The sequence below is a fragment of the Mobula birostris genome, chromosome 2 (genome assembly GCF_030028105.1).
Source record: "Mobula birostris isolate sMobBir1 chromosome 2, sMobBir1.hap1, whole genome shotgun sequence".
Lineage (NCBI taxonomy): Eukaryota > Metazoa > Chordata > Chondrichthyes > Myliobatiformes > Myliobatidae > Mobula > Mobula birostris.
In genome coordinates this window covers 217,944,239-217,957,126 of record NC_092371.1, presented here as the reverse complement: position 1 = coordinate 217,957,126, position 12,888 = coordinate 217,944,239, and the positions used below count along the sequence as shown (strand labels likewise).

At 38.9% G+C, this 12,888-nt stretch overlaps 1 protein-coding gene across 3 annotated transcripts in view; it reads left to right on the top strand.

Moving 5' to 3' along the window:
* The window catches only part of LOC140194071 (chloride intracellular channel protein 5-like), a 145,525-nt gene that overhangs the window by 29,972 nt on the left and 102,665 nt on the right, over positions 1 to 12,888 (top strand). Inside the window, exon 1 of one of the 3 annotated variants that reach the window (XM_072251467.1) lies at positions 1,905 to 1,922. The exons of the other annotated variants lie outside the window; for them this stretch is intronic. The gene's annotated coding sequence lies outside the window, so the exon portion shown is untranslated. Of the gene's footprint in view, positions 1 to 1,904; positions 1,923 to 12,888 lie in introns of those variants that run through there. 3 annotated transcript variants of the gene reach the window in all.

Sequence of the window (12,888 nt, the reverse complement as noted above, 5' to 3'; positions counted from 1 at the left end):
AATTGTCTTGTAAATTGTTGTTTGCTATTGCGTTGCTATTCTGGTATTGTCCCGTGTTTTATGCTTGGCACCGAACCACAATCAAGTCTGGTATGTTTCACACACTGGCAATAAAGTGATTCTGATGACTCTGAACCCTTCCATTGCTTTGTTCTAGAAAGTAAAACTACAGGACATGCATTTCTAGGACTGTGGGAGTAAAGTGGCTTTTAAGTTTAATGTGTGTATCTGTCAAAGAAATTGCTTTCTATTTTGGAGTTTTACTTTAGCGGGAGAAACTCCTAGCTTTTTTGAAATCAACTTGAATTAGCCCTGGCATCACTTTAATAAATCTTACTGTCTTGTCCAAGGTTTCAGTCATCTTTTCTGAAGAGTGGTGTCATGAATTGGCCACAAAATTCTTGATATTCTTCCAATTTCCCCCGGGATTAATAAAGTATGACTATGACGATGACTAAATATTTCCTCGGTTTGCATTTTATGCCAAGATTCTCTGTATCTTTAAGAACATTCTTAACTTGTTCTTTCACTACTGATGATTTGATTTGTCTACCTGTACCTCCACATCTTTCTTCCTTGCCCTTATTTCAAATGGTCATCTATTTAACTGCCTTCCCTTGTGTTTCTTGATGAGGCAAGTATTTTAATTTTTTGGCCAAATCTGCTCATGAAATTTGTGAGTGTCAACTATGGATAAGTGGATTCTGGTCAAGATGGCGCCTGCATACAACGCTCCTTCGGTCGATATCTTCTGGATAGATTATGATACTTTTGTCTTTTAAGTTTGTTTTTCATTTTGAATGTGATTCTGGAACTGTTGGAGCCTGTGAAATGTAGTTTGGGGATCATTTGGGTGTTTCAGTGCTCTGCAGTCTCCGAGTGGATCCCGGGAGGTAGAAACAGCGTGCGTGAACCACACGGTAAGAAGGCTGTGGGATGGGGCACCAGCCAATATTTAACTCCGTTTTGCTGATTAAAGCTTCCATGATTATGCCTACTAAAGTAACAAGGGAGATTGAAGCATCGAGTGGAATGTGGAGGATGAGCACCGGCTTTTGATCGCTCTGCTATAGAGAGGGAAAGACTGCCTTCTGGTCACTGGGGGATTGCTCTGCTATCAGCAAGATAGTGGGATCACTGTAGTGCCGGAGAGGGAAAGGCCTGCTGCTAGACTCGGAGATTGTTCGCCAGGTTTTCTGCATTTTGGATATGGACTCGGACTATAGACTTTTTTCAGTCTTACAGATCTCTTATATTCTGTGGTTTTCGCCCAATCTTCCATTTTTTTGTGTGTGTGGGGGAGGGGATTTGAGGGTCGATGTCCCCGTTCCATTTTTTGTTTCTTTTGTGTGGGAGGGGTTTTCTGGGGTTGATCATGCTGCTGTTCTTTTTGTGGCTATCTGGAGAAGAATTATTTGTATAGTTGTATACTTTGACAATATATGAACCTTTTTTAAAATTGGTAAAAAGTTCTATATGTGAAGGAAATTATTGTTGACAAGATTTTTTGGCATATTATTTCTATTAGTAAGTGAATGTTTAGAATTTTTAAAACATCTTTAAATTTAATCTCTATAGTACGCTATAATCTTTTTCAATCTTTTTATTAATTTTCAAATTCATAAACATAACATTTGTACAAAGAGATTGGGATTACATATGCGAATATAAACTACAGATAGCACAAGTATACCAAGCCTCCCAAACTCTTATTGTAATGAAACTTGATAAAAAGAAAGAAAAAATCTGCAATCTGATTGTTGAAGAATTGCCTTTTAGTCAAGAAGAATGAGGTCTTTTTAATAGAAGCTGTAGTTGGGCAATTTTTTACAGTAATGTTTAATCTGCATTAAATCTTGCTTGACCAAATGAGCAAGCAGTTTCATTCCACAGAGGATCGAAAGAGGGTTAGCTAAACAAAGGTGTGTGTTTTCTGATGTAATGTTTTTTTTATTATATGGATGTTTTGGGAAAGAGGGAGATCCTGAGCCTATGACCCCAAAGATATGGTGTACAGATAGCACAGGTAGAAAATTTGACATTGAAGTTTGATACTCTGCTGGTCTCAAAGGGTTTGGTAACATGAGTTAGATATTGCTGCTTTCTTTATTCTTATGGGTGAGCTTTCCTAAGTAGTTTTGCTATTTTTAGCATCTGGGATAAAATGACATTCTTAATGCTTCTTTGCTCAGGAAAAATGGGGTAGAGCATTATGGAATTGTCTGAATCATTTTGGAGCCTCATAAGCTCTTGCAGCTGGGAAGATAAAACTGTATCTTAGAATCCAGTGGTATGAATATTGAATTTTCCAATTTCAGCTAACGCCCACCCTCTGCTTTCTAGTTCCTTGGTTTTCTCCCCCTTTTTTTTCACCTCCCCAATCCCCTCATCCCAGTGGCTCAGTCAGCTGATCATCCCCTCCCCATTTGGTTTCACCTATCAACTACTCCTCTGGACTGTTATATACTGGCAATCTTTCTTTTTGCCCCTCAGTCCTAAATGGTTTCTGTCTGAAATATTGGTTTGTGCCTTCTGCCCCCACAGGTACTACTTGGCTCTTTTGACATTGTGATTCACAGTTTAATGAGTTTTTTTTAATTCCATAACTCTCCCAGATGGCCTGTAAGGCATGCTCTTTTCATCAGGAAGGAGGTACAGAGCCTGAAGGCACACACTCAGCGATTCAGGAACAGCTTCAGCCCCTCTGCTGTCCGCTTCCTAAACGGACGTTGAACCCTTGGACACTACCTCACTTTTTCAATATGTATTATTTCTGTTTCTGCACGATTTTTAATCTCCAATATATTATAATTGATTTTATTTTTATTCTATATTGTGTATTGCATTGGACTGCTGCTGGTAAATTAACAAATTTCACAACACATGCCGGTGATAATAAACCTGATTCTAATTTTCCTGTTTGCGACTAGCAATGCCTTCACTTCGTAAATCATAGTTCCCTTCTCAGATGGTAGTATCCACTTTGCAATGTCTGGAATACTAAATATAAATATGCTGGAGGATCTCAGCAGGTCAGGCAGCATCTGTGGAGAGGAATAATGAGCTGTCGTTTCAGGCAAGGGCCTTCTTCAGATGCTGCCTGACCTGCTGAGTTCCTCCAGTGTTTTGTGTGTTGTTCAAGATTTCCAGCATCGGGAGAATTTCTTCTGCTTCTGTAAATGTAGAGTTGTTGTGAGGAAAGCCTTTGTGGCTCCTAGCACTTTTGCGTTGGCAGGTGTTGAGATTATCCTGCCAAAGGAAAGCAAGTTCATAAAAATATCAGCTTTCTCCACATACCTCATTATAAACAAGTATTTTGTGTATGTGGTTTTGTATAAGTACCACTTGTTCCAGTAGCAGCAATATGCAATTGAGATTTTCAAAATCTTTTATGGTCTTCAGTCCAGTTGTATTAATTAGCTCTGAATTTTGTTTTGTTGTTGGCTTGGTGTAGCTAGACTGTCCCATTGTTCCCAGCATCTCTTTATCAATGATTCCTCCTTTCATTTTGTATGGGTTAAGAAGGAGACACTGCACAACTAAGTAATGGGACTTTGAAACTTACATGAATACTTTCTTCAGATATCAATTTTGTTTTGCACTGATTAAATGATAAATTGGAACTTGAATGGAAAAAGTTGAAATTTTGATCCGAATTGCTGCACAAAAACTGGAATTTTTGAAAGCTTGCTGCAAGTGCTTTTCCAACATCACTTCCCACCATTTTAAAGTCATGTTTACTGGGAGTAATGGGTACCTGCTGTGCAATTCCATTCAGAAGTGAAAGAATGTTTGTTACTCTCACTATGGAAACATCTAACTAAGAATTTAAAAATTCAAACTCTTGCTTAAGGCAAAAGTTTAGATTGATTTTCAGCTGACTAATGGATGTGAAGGAAAAATGTGTGCAGTCATGATTTTAATGTGCATGTGTGTACATAGTGTAGTGGTTAGCGTGGTGGCACTACAGCTCTGGGTGTTTGAAGTTCACTCCTAGCATCCTCTAAGGAGTGTCTGTGCTACGGAATGTGTGGGTTTTCTCTGGGTGTTCCACTTTCCTCTCATAATCCAAAGGTGTACTGCGTAGATTAATTGGTTATTGTAAGTTGTCACATGACTAGGCTAGGGTTAAATTAGGGTTGTCAAGGGTCGTGGGGTGGCATGACTCAAAGGGCTGGAAAGGCCTATTCTGTGCTGTATCTCTAAGTAATTAATTTAAAAGAAAGAAGTACTCTTCCTGCACAATCACTTGATCACATCTGAACTAATTTGTGATTGTTACTGGAATTGGGCCACAGCTTAATCACAGTCCACACTTGAAGCCCAGGATACTGTTACCTTTTCTTTTGACTTAAGCACTTGTACCATCAGAACTTTGATCTGAATTGCACTCCCCACCCACTTAGAATGTTTTACTTTAATACTATTTTTGCCGTTCGTCACTTTTTCACACAATGTCCTGCTCCCAGCATCCTTCCATCCCAGCTCGTATGCTGCTTACTCTCCCTCTTTCTCTCAGCCAAATACTTGACTATGTCTTGACATTCACTCTTTTTGCTGTAAATTCTTTTTCCTTTCTCTCCTCTTCTCATACTGTGTATTGAGTTTTTATCTTCCATTGAGGCATATTGGCAATATGATATTTATCAAATCTCGTCCTCCCACACTGTGAGGCCTTGTTGCTGTTATTTTGTGAGCTGTATTTTCAATAATAAAGGAGCATGAAGTAAGTATTGTTTTAATTGTAGACATGGCTTTTGTTAAATACAATTCTTAGTAATATTTGTGGTCCAAATTTCAATATAGATAAATAGTAACAACATCCAAATCCTTTTATTTCTGACGCATCTTCCTGTATTAATTAGCAAGTTCTTAATTTGTAAAATTCTTGACTGTATTACAGTATTTGTATAAAACAATACACTTCTGTAATGTGTAGTAATTTATATATCTTGCACTGCCTGTTGCCACAAAACAACACATTTCATGATGTATGTTAGTGATAATAGAGCTGGTTCTGATTGGATGCTTCTGTGGTAAGTAATATGTTTTTTTTTGTTGGGAAAAGCTGACTGGCAAAGCTCTGTTCAGGAAAGTAAAGTTTTTGATGACCAGTGAGAAAATATGTTGAAATATATTCTTTTCATTTTTGTCTATAAGAAAATGGAAAATGTCTATCAAATACTTTATGGAGCTGATTCACACCAGTGAGGCTTTGTAATGCATCATTCAATTGCCAGTGGAGTATTTGATAGATTATTTATTGCTCTTTTTCTTTCCATAGAATTTCTGGGGCCTCCATTGCAAGCTGTAATACGTATGTACTGTTAAAGTCTGCTGGTATTGAAGAGTAACATTTATAGCGCGTTCACCCATCTAATTTTTGACTTTGCAACTGTTGTTAATCCTTCAAACTGTGTAATCCACAAGAAATGGAACTGCTTGCATCAGCATTCTTTTCATGGGCATGTAACCTGTGATGGAATATTATAATCATATTAAAATAGTTCCATTGTTGATTTTATCCCCTTTTTCCCCACCCTTCCCCATTTTTGAATGCTAAGTTATAGCTAGTGAGCTTTCATCTGTCTTTTGTATTTAGATTAGATATCCAATGAGTATTTAAAGTTGAATAAATAGAAAATTTCCCAGTCTTGGAGCTATTGTCTCTAATTGAATTACTTGCACACTTCTAGGTATGCTTAATTCTGACAACTTCTGAAGTACTTTTGAGGCTGGGTTAAACATTAAATGGGCAAGATGTCGACAAATTTTTATGCATTTATTTCAGTTTATTTACTTAGTGGGTCAAGACAGTTTTTTGACAGGTGGGGGCTTCATTACAGTCACCCTGCCTTAATCTTGATAATTGCTTGCTGGTCACTTATAGAAATTGTCAGGAAAAGACTGAAAGCGGCTATTATACCTCATCCCAGAGCTATTAGCATTCTAGAGATGCGCACAGTGCTTAAACCACGCTAAACTTGCTAGAGTTGTTTTTCTCCATATCACCAGCTGCTAAATAGTCAGTTTTTGAAGACCGGAAAATGAATCTTCAATCATGAATCAAGAGGATTGTAGAAAATGAATCTCAAGGTTGTATATGGTGACATGTATGTACTTTGATAATAAATTTACTTCGAACTTAGGAATGTATGAATAGTGAATTGTACCATTTGAACTATTTGGCTTCTCTGCAGAGCAATTGTTTAATTTTAGCGTCTGGAATCTTGATTGATTCTGCTTGACTGTTGTAACCTCACTTTTGCCATGCTCCTTGGTAACAAATGTTTCCTTGGTTTTTAAATTGACTCGCACTTGGCTTCTACACTAACAAAAGCGGCTTTTTTGTCATTCTGGTGTGCTGGTGGATATAATAAGAAAGAGCTACACACAGTGCTCTTTGAAGAACAGTAACATTACAATAACGAGTCTGTCCCTCTATTTTTTCCAGAGCCCCAAGGTAATGCCACAGTAATTGTGCATTAATTTACGTGGCTTTGACTATTTTGATAAATTAATTTCTCTATATTCCCCCCTTTTTTTTTTGCTCATGTCTATTTTTTTTGCATCTTTCTTTCTATTTCAAGCTGTATTTTCGATATTCTTGCATACTCCATCCAGTTGGCTGTCTGCAAGGTTTCCTCTTGCAACATGTTATGGATCACAATCTAAGTTTTCCCCCCTTTCTTCATTCCCCTATCCCACATTGCTTCTTACTGTTTCTGCCTCAGCTATGTAATCCTTTGGCATTTTGGTTGTCTGTGGGCAACTAACTGGTGGAAGAGGGAAATATTGCAGTATGATTTGCATGCTATTCAAATATTCACAGCCAGAGGGTAGCAGTGAGCTGGCAGCTGATGTTGATATCAAACAACACACATCAAAGTTGCTGGTGAACGCAGCAGGCCAGGCAGCAACGCTCACCAGCAACTTTGATGTGTGTCGCTTGAATTTCCAGCATCTGCAGATTTCCTCATGTTTGTGTTGATATCAAAGTTCAGAGTAAATTTATTACTTGTATGTCACCATATACAACCCTGAAATTCATTTTCTTCTGGGCAATCACAGTAAATGCAAGAAACACGATATAATCAGTGGAAGACCACACCCAGCAGGACGGTCACCAACTAATGTGTAAAAAAAAAACTGCAAATCCAAAAAGAAAGAGGAAAAATCAATAAATAAGCTATAAATTTCAAGAACATGAGATGAAGTTCTTGAAAGTGAGTCCATTGTGTGGGAACATTTCAATGATGGGGTAAGTTATCCCTACTGATTCCAAAGCCTAATGGATGTGGGGTGCTAACTGTTCCTGAACCTGGTGATGTGGGTCCTGAGGCTCCTATACCAGCTTCCTGATGGCAGAAGCGGGAAGAGAGCGTGACCTGAGTGGTGTGGGTCCCTGATGATGGATGCTGCTTTCCTGTGACGGAACTCCGTGAAGATATGCTCAATGGTAAGGAGGGCTTTACCTCTGATGGCTTTTCTGTACAAGGGTATTGCTGTTTCCATACCAGGTCACGATGCAACCAGCAAAAATCTGTAGATCCTTCTTTTCTAACTTTCCTTAGTTCTCGTGTCATGTCGGTGGCTTGAAATGCTCGCTATATTTCTCTGACCACGAAGGCTGTCTGACCCAAGCAGCTTGTAGCATTTTCTGAAAATGACAGAAGCACTGGAAGTATTCAGTCATGAAGACCTGTGATGCATGAGTAGGCCATCTTGTCCATCCATGCCATGTGTTGGTCCATGAGGCAGCATTACCTGTGGAGAGAAGAATTAACTTGGCAGTTCAGGTCAATGGCATTTCATTAGAACTACAAAAACTTTGAAAACAAATGTGAAGACTTAAGCAAGATTGAATAACAGTTCAAAGTAAATTTATTACATGTATGCCACCATATACAACCCTGAGATTCATTTTCTTCTGGGCAATCACAGTAAATACAAGAAACGCAATATAATCAGTGAAATACTGAGAGAAAAGCAACTAAAGGTTTATTAAATCCATTTAATCTGCTTGGAGAAGGTATAAAAGGAGGGAGATGAATGAGGCGTTTGGGGGGTGGTGAAGGAATGTTTTGTAACTGTTTTACTAGACACAGTAGTTGCTGCGAATCTGAAATAAAATAATGCTAGAAACACCCATCGGTTTTTGTATCTATGGACCGCCACACCATGGAGCTAATTAATGATCTTGTGTCAAACTGGAGAGTTCTTGCACCAACTGGAAAAGCTGGTTCCCTGAAATATTTAAGTGTAATAGCCCAGAGATTAGAAAGATACCACTCATTGAGCTTATGTTGGACTGCTATGATGATGATGATGACGTTGACTCAGGCCTGAGAGGCCAGCGTGGGGCATTTTCATACCTTACAAGGCACGGATGGGAAGGCTGTGTGAGGCGCCACTCCTTGCACAGACTGCTATAGAACAGTGTAAACAGACAGAGAGAGCATGGTGGGAATGCGGGATGAGAAGTGGGGCAACTATAAGTAGTTCGAACGGTTTTTCTCAGAATAAATACCCGATCTCTATTTGGTTTCTTTGGTGTAAATGACAATTGAAAATAAATGCAAGTGAATCAGTTTTACCTAGAAAACTGGAACTGAATGGTTGTTGTCAAAGTACAGTACAGTATGGTCCTGCATACTGTCTTGGATGGTGGGAAAGGAATAAGTAAAAGGGCAGTTGTTGGATCTCCTTTAGTTGCGTGGGAAAGTGCCAAGAGAAGAGGAGTGTATGTTAGTGGGAATCAGGTTTAATATCACCACCATATGTTGTGAAATTTGTTAAATTTGTGGCAGCAGTACAATACATGAGAAATATAGAGAAGAAAAAAAGTGAATTACAGAAAGTATATATGTGTATATTAAATAGTTAAATAAGTAATGCAAAAACAGGAATAAAAAAAAGTAGTGAGGTACTGTTCATGGGTTCAGTGTCCATTTAGAGATCAGATAGCAGAGGGGAAGAAGCTTTTCCTGAATCACTGAGTGTGTGCCTTCAGGCTTGTGTACCTCCTTCCTGATGGTAACAATGAAAAAAGGACACATCCTGGGTCGTGGGGGTGCATAATAATGTATGCTGCCTTTCAGAGGCACCACTCGTTGAAGATGTCTTGGATGTGATGGAGACTAGTACTCGTGATGGAGGAGAGGATCGTCAAGTTAAGAGAGGGAATGGTCCCTTTGGAAAACTGAAACGCAATGGAAGATTTGTCAAGAAGTGGATATTAAGGCAGGGGGTATTTTGTTGAATGTTAAGACTTGTGGAGTAGAAGTCAACAAATTTGGTCCTTGTCATGTGTGCTAGAAGAGTGGGAGAGAAAGGAAGTCAAACAATTAAAGGAGGTTGAGTGCCCTGTCAACGAGTGGAGGGAAAACAACACACATAAAAGTTGCTGGTGAACGCAGTAGGCCAGGCAGCATAGATTTGTTATTGGAACAGATACAACATAGAAAAACTGGAACAAGTTGTTAACAGGATGCGGGCGGGATGAAATGCAGCTGGGGCAGCAGTGGGAGTCTGCTCGCTTGTAATGGATCAAGTTTGCTAGCCTAGCCCTTCAGATGAAGATAGATGATGGTGAAGTTGAAGAGGTGGACTACCTGTTATTTGGCTAATGCAACTGAAAAGTCAATCTATGTTTATGGATAATATGTACTTAAAAGGATAGTTTATTTTAAATGCAATGCAAGGCTTTCAATTTTTCAGTGCAAATATTGATTTTTGTTTCCCTTTTAAAATTAAATACCTTACTCTGCAGGTTAAGCATTCACATATCTCTAGGGATATTGAGTGCTTGCTGATGGCAATAGTGATGTTTTCCTTCTGTGCACGTTGCAGTAACTTGTTTGGATTATTCAGCGTGATCAAAGGGAACCGACAGGCCAAAAATAATCCTCATTCATACAGCTCATCTCTCATACTTTTCAAAATCTTAATAGTGGTATAGAGGTTAGTAAGTATATCACATAATTTATAATTGTATCCAATTTCATTTATCTTCTTCTTTTTTTCTGTTCCAATACTGGATGTGGTGTAAGTACCTAAGAATTTTTGCTAATGAACACAGATCTTGAAAATTACTGAGCTGTATAAATACAGCTTATAAACTTCAGAAAAATAAGTCCTGCATATTGTGGTTACCAACAGACTTTTTAATAAATTTCTACAAGTTCTTTAACACAAGAGGTCGGCATTTATTGGCCATCTCCAATTCCCCTTGAGATGCTGAGTCACCACCTTTTTAGGTGTGAAGTCCTTCTGGTGAAAGTATTACCTCACTTCTAGAGTAGAGAGGTTCAGAGTTTGGATTGACTGACAATTAAGAAGCTGTGATTATATTTCCAAATCAAAACTGCCTATGACTTGGAGAAGAACTTTTTTGAAGTTGTGGTGTTCTTGAGTTTGAGAGCTGCTGTTGATGTAACGTAGTCTAAGAATCTATGTTGATCTTTGAGAATGGCACACATTGCAACCATGGTATGCTGGACGTAGAGAGAAGGAATATTTAAGCCTTAAATTTTAAGGTGATGAATGAATGCCTATCAAATACTAGTTGTCAGTTTTGCCCTGCTAGCTGTTCAACTTCAGCTGTGTGGGAGTTACTTTTGAAACAAACCAAAACTGCTCAGAGAATAAGCATTAACCATATTTTAATGGCCTTGAATGTAACTAAACGGTCAACAAAAAAATATCATTCCTCTGGCCTACCCCCTGCTCAAACCAGATTAAAAATGACCTAATTCAATGGATGAATATGCAACTATACTCTTTGCTTCTACCACACCCTAACCCACACGACAGATTACCCATAATAAACGTGCAGCACAAAATACAATCGAGACAGACAGAAGATGGACATGTGGCTCCTACATTCAGTGTGGTTGAGGTTAATGGTGTGTGGAAGGTATTCCATCACAAATTCTGACTTTTGCCTTTTGGGTGATAGAAAGTTAGCCATTCATTGAGCTACTTTCATTTTCACAGTATTCGCTGGTCAATTTGAGTGGAAACACCAGGACACTGATGATGGAGGACTCTGATTCATGTCAGGAGTTGGTTACACTCATTATTTTAGTGGCTTATCATTTGTGCCCCTTCAGGAAGTTTACAGAGTTATAGAATGTCAGCTAATGTTGGTACAACCCTCTCACACTGGAAACAGTTTTTACCCTGTACTTTTGAAGCATAGATGTAACTTGTCATGATCAATGCATGCCTGAGTATTGTCCAGCTCTTTCTGTATGTAGCCATGGTCTGTTTCATTATATGACTGCAATGCCATGGTTCACATTTTTAATGCTATGCTGTAGGTATTTAATTTTCCTGATTCTGTAAGAGCAGTAGAGGAAGCAGGGAGTCTGCAGAAGGAGTTGGACAGATTGGGAAAATGGCAAAGAGGTGGTAGATGGAATACAGTGTCGGGAATTGTATGGTCATGCACTTTGGTAGGTGGAATAAAGGCGTAGACCATTTTCTGAAAAATCAGAGATGCAAAGGGACTCAGGAATCCTTGTGTAGGATGAGATGAGATGGATGAGATGCTGAGGCCTTAAGGCATTGGCCAGGCTACACTTGGAGTATTGTGAGCAGTTTTGGGCTCCTCAGTTAAGAAAATAGGTGATGACATTGGAGAGGGTCTAGAGGAGGTTCACAGAAATGATTCTGGAATCAGAGGGGCAATGGATGAGCATTTGATGGCTGGGCCTGTCTTGCTGGAATTCGGAAAAATGAGCGGGAATCTGATTGAAACATATGGAATATTTTAAGGCCTAGACAGAATGAATTTGGAGGGGATGCTTCCTATAGTCAGTGAGTCTAGGACCAGAGGGCACAGCCTCGGAATTGGGAGGGGGGCATCCATTTAGAACAGCGATGAGAAGGAACTTCTTTAGCCAGAGGTGGTGAATCGGTGGAATTTATTGCCACAGACAGCTGTGGAGGCCAAGTCATTAACTTTTTAAAGAGGTTGATGGGTTCTTGGTTAGTCAGGGCGTAAAAGGTTACAAGCAGAAGGCGGGAGAATGGAATTGAGAGGGACAGTGAATCAGCCATGATGGAATGGTGAAGCAGACTCGATGGGCTGAGTGGCCGAATTCTGCTCCTATGATTTATGGTCTTGCGCAGGTCAGAGGGGAGAGTTATCGTTTTAGCCACTCAGTGGAATAGAACTAACTAATCCTTTGCTTTTTAAATGACTTAAGTTACCTTGACCTTTGATTATATGCAGTTCTTGGAAGTATCATCTTTCTGTGTTAGTGACACTGATTTTTGTAGTTCTGCAACGATTTGGTAACCTTAATGTGCTGGCCACTTTGGTATGAAAGAAGCAAGCTGATTATCCTTCAAACTAAATAACTTTTCCAAGGGGAATTAACTTGAAAACATTTGGAATAGAAATATAATACTGGTTAAGAAGCAGTCAACGTGTACTTTGCATTTATGGGGTACAGCTCAATATGGAAGTATTAGTTTGGCAAGAATGGATAGCGTGAATACAATAAGGCAAGAAAATTGTGCTGACATCAAAGCAAGGTGTGGTTATGGTGTCACTATTAAATTACCAGACTAAAAATTCAGAGCTGGATAACGTTCCGGATAAGGTTTGAATACCACCAGAGCAGCTGTGCAATTTAAATTTGATCATTGATGTTGAATCCAAAAAGATTATTAAATGACACTTTTTTTTAAAATCTGCAGTCTTTGTCTAGTCTAGCACAGCAATAATGCAACCCTTCAACACTGTCAAAAATGCTCCAGCAATTCAATTTGTATCCAGTTAGGAACTGACAGTAAACTCTGAACTGTCAGTGTTGCCCAGATCCTGAGAATGAAAGATGATCGTTTTTTTTAAAGGAGGGCTCGGATAAAGATTCA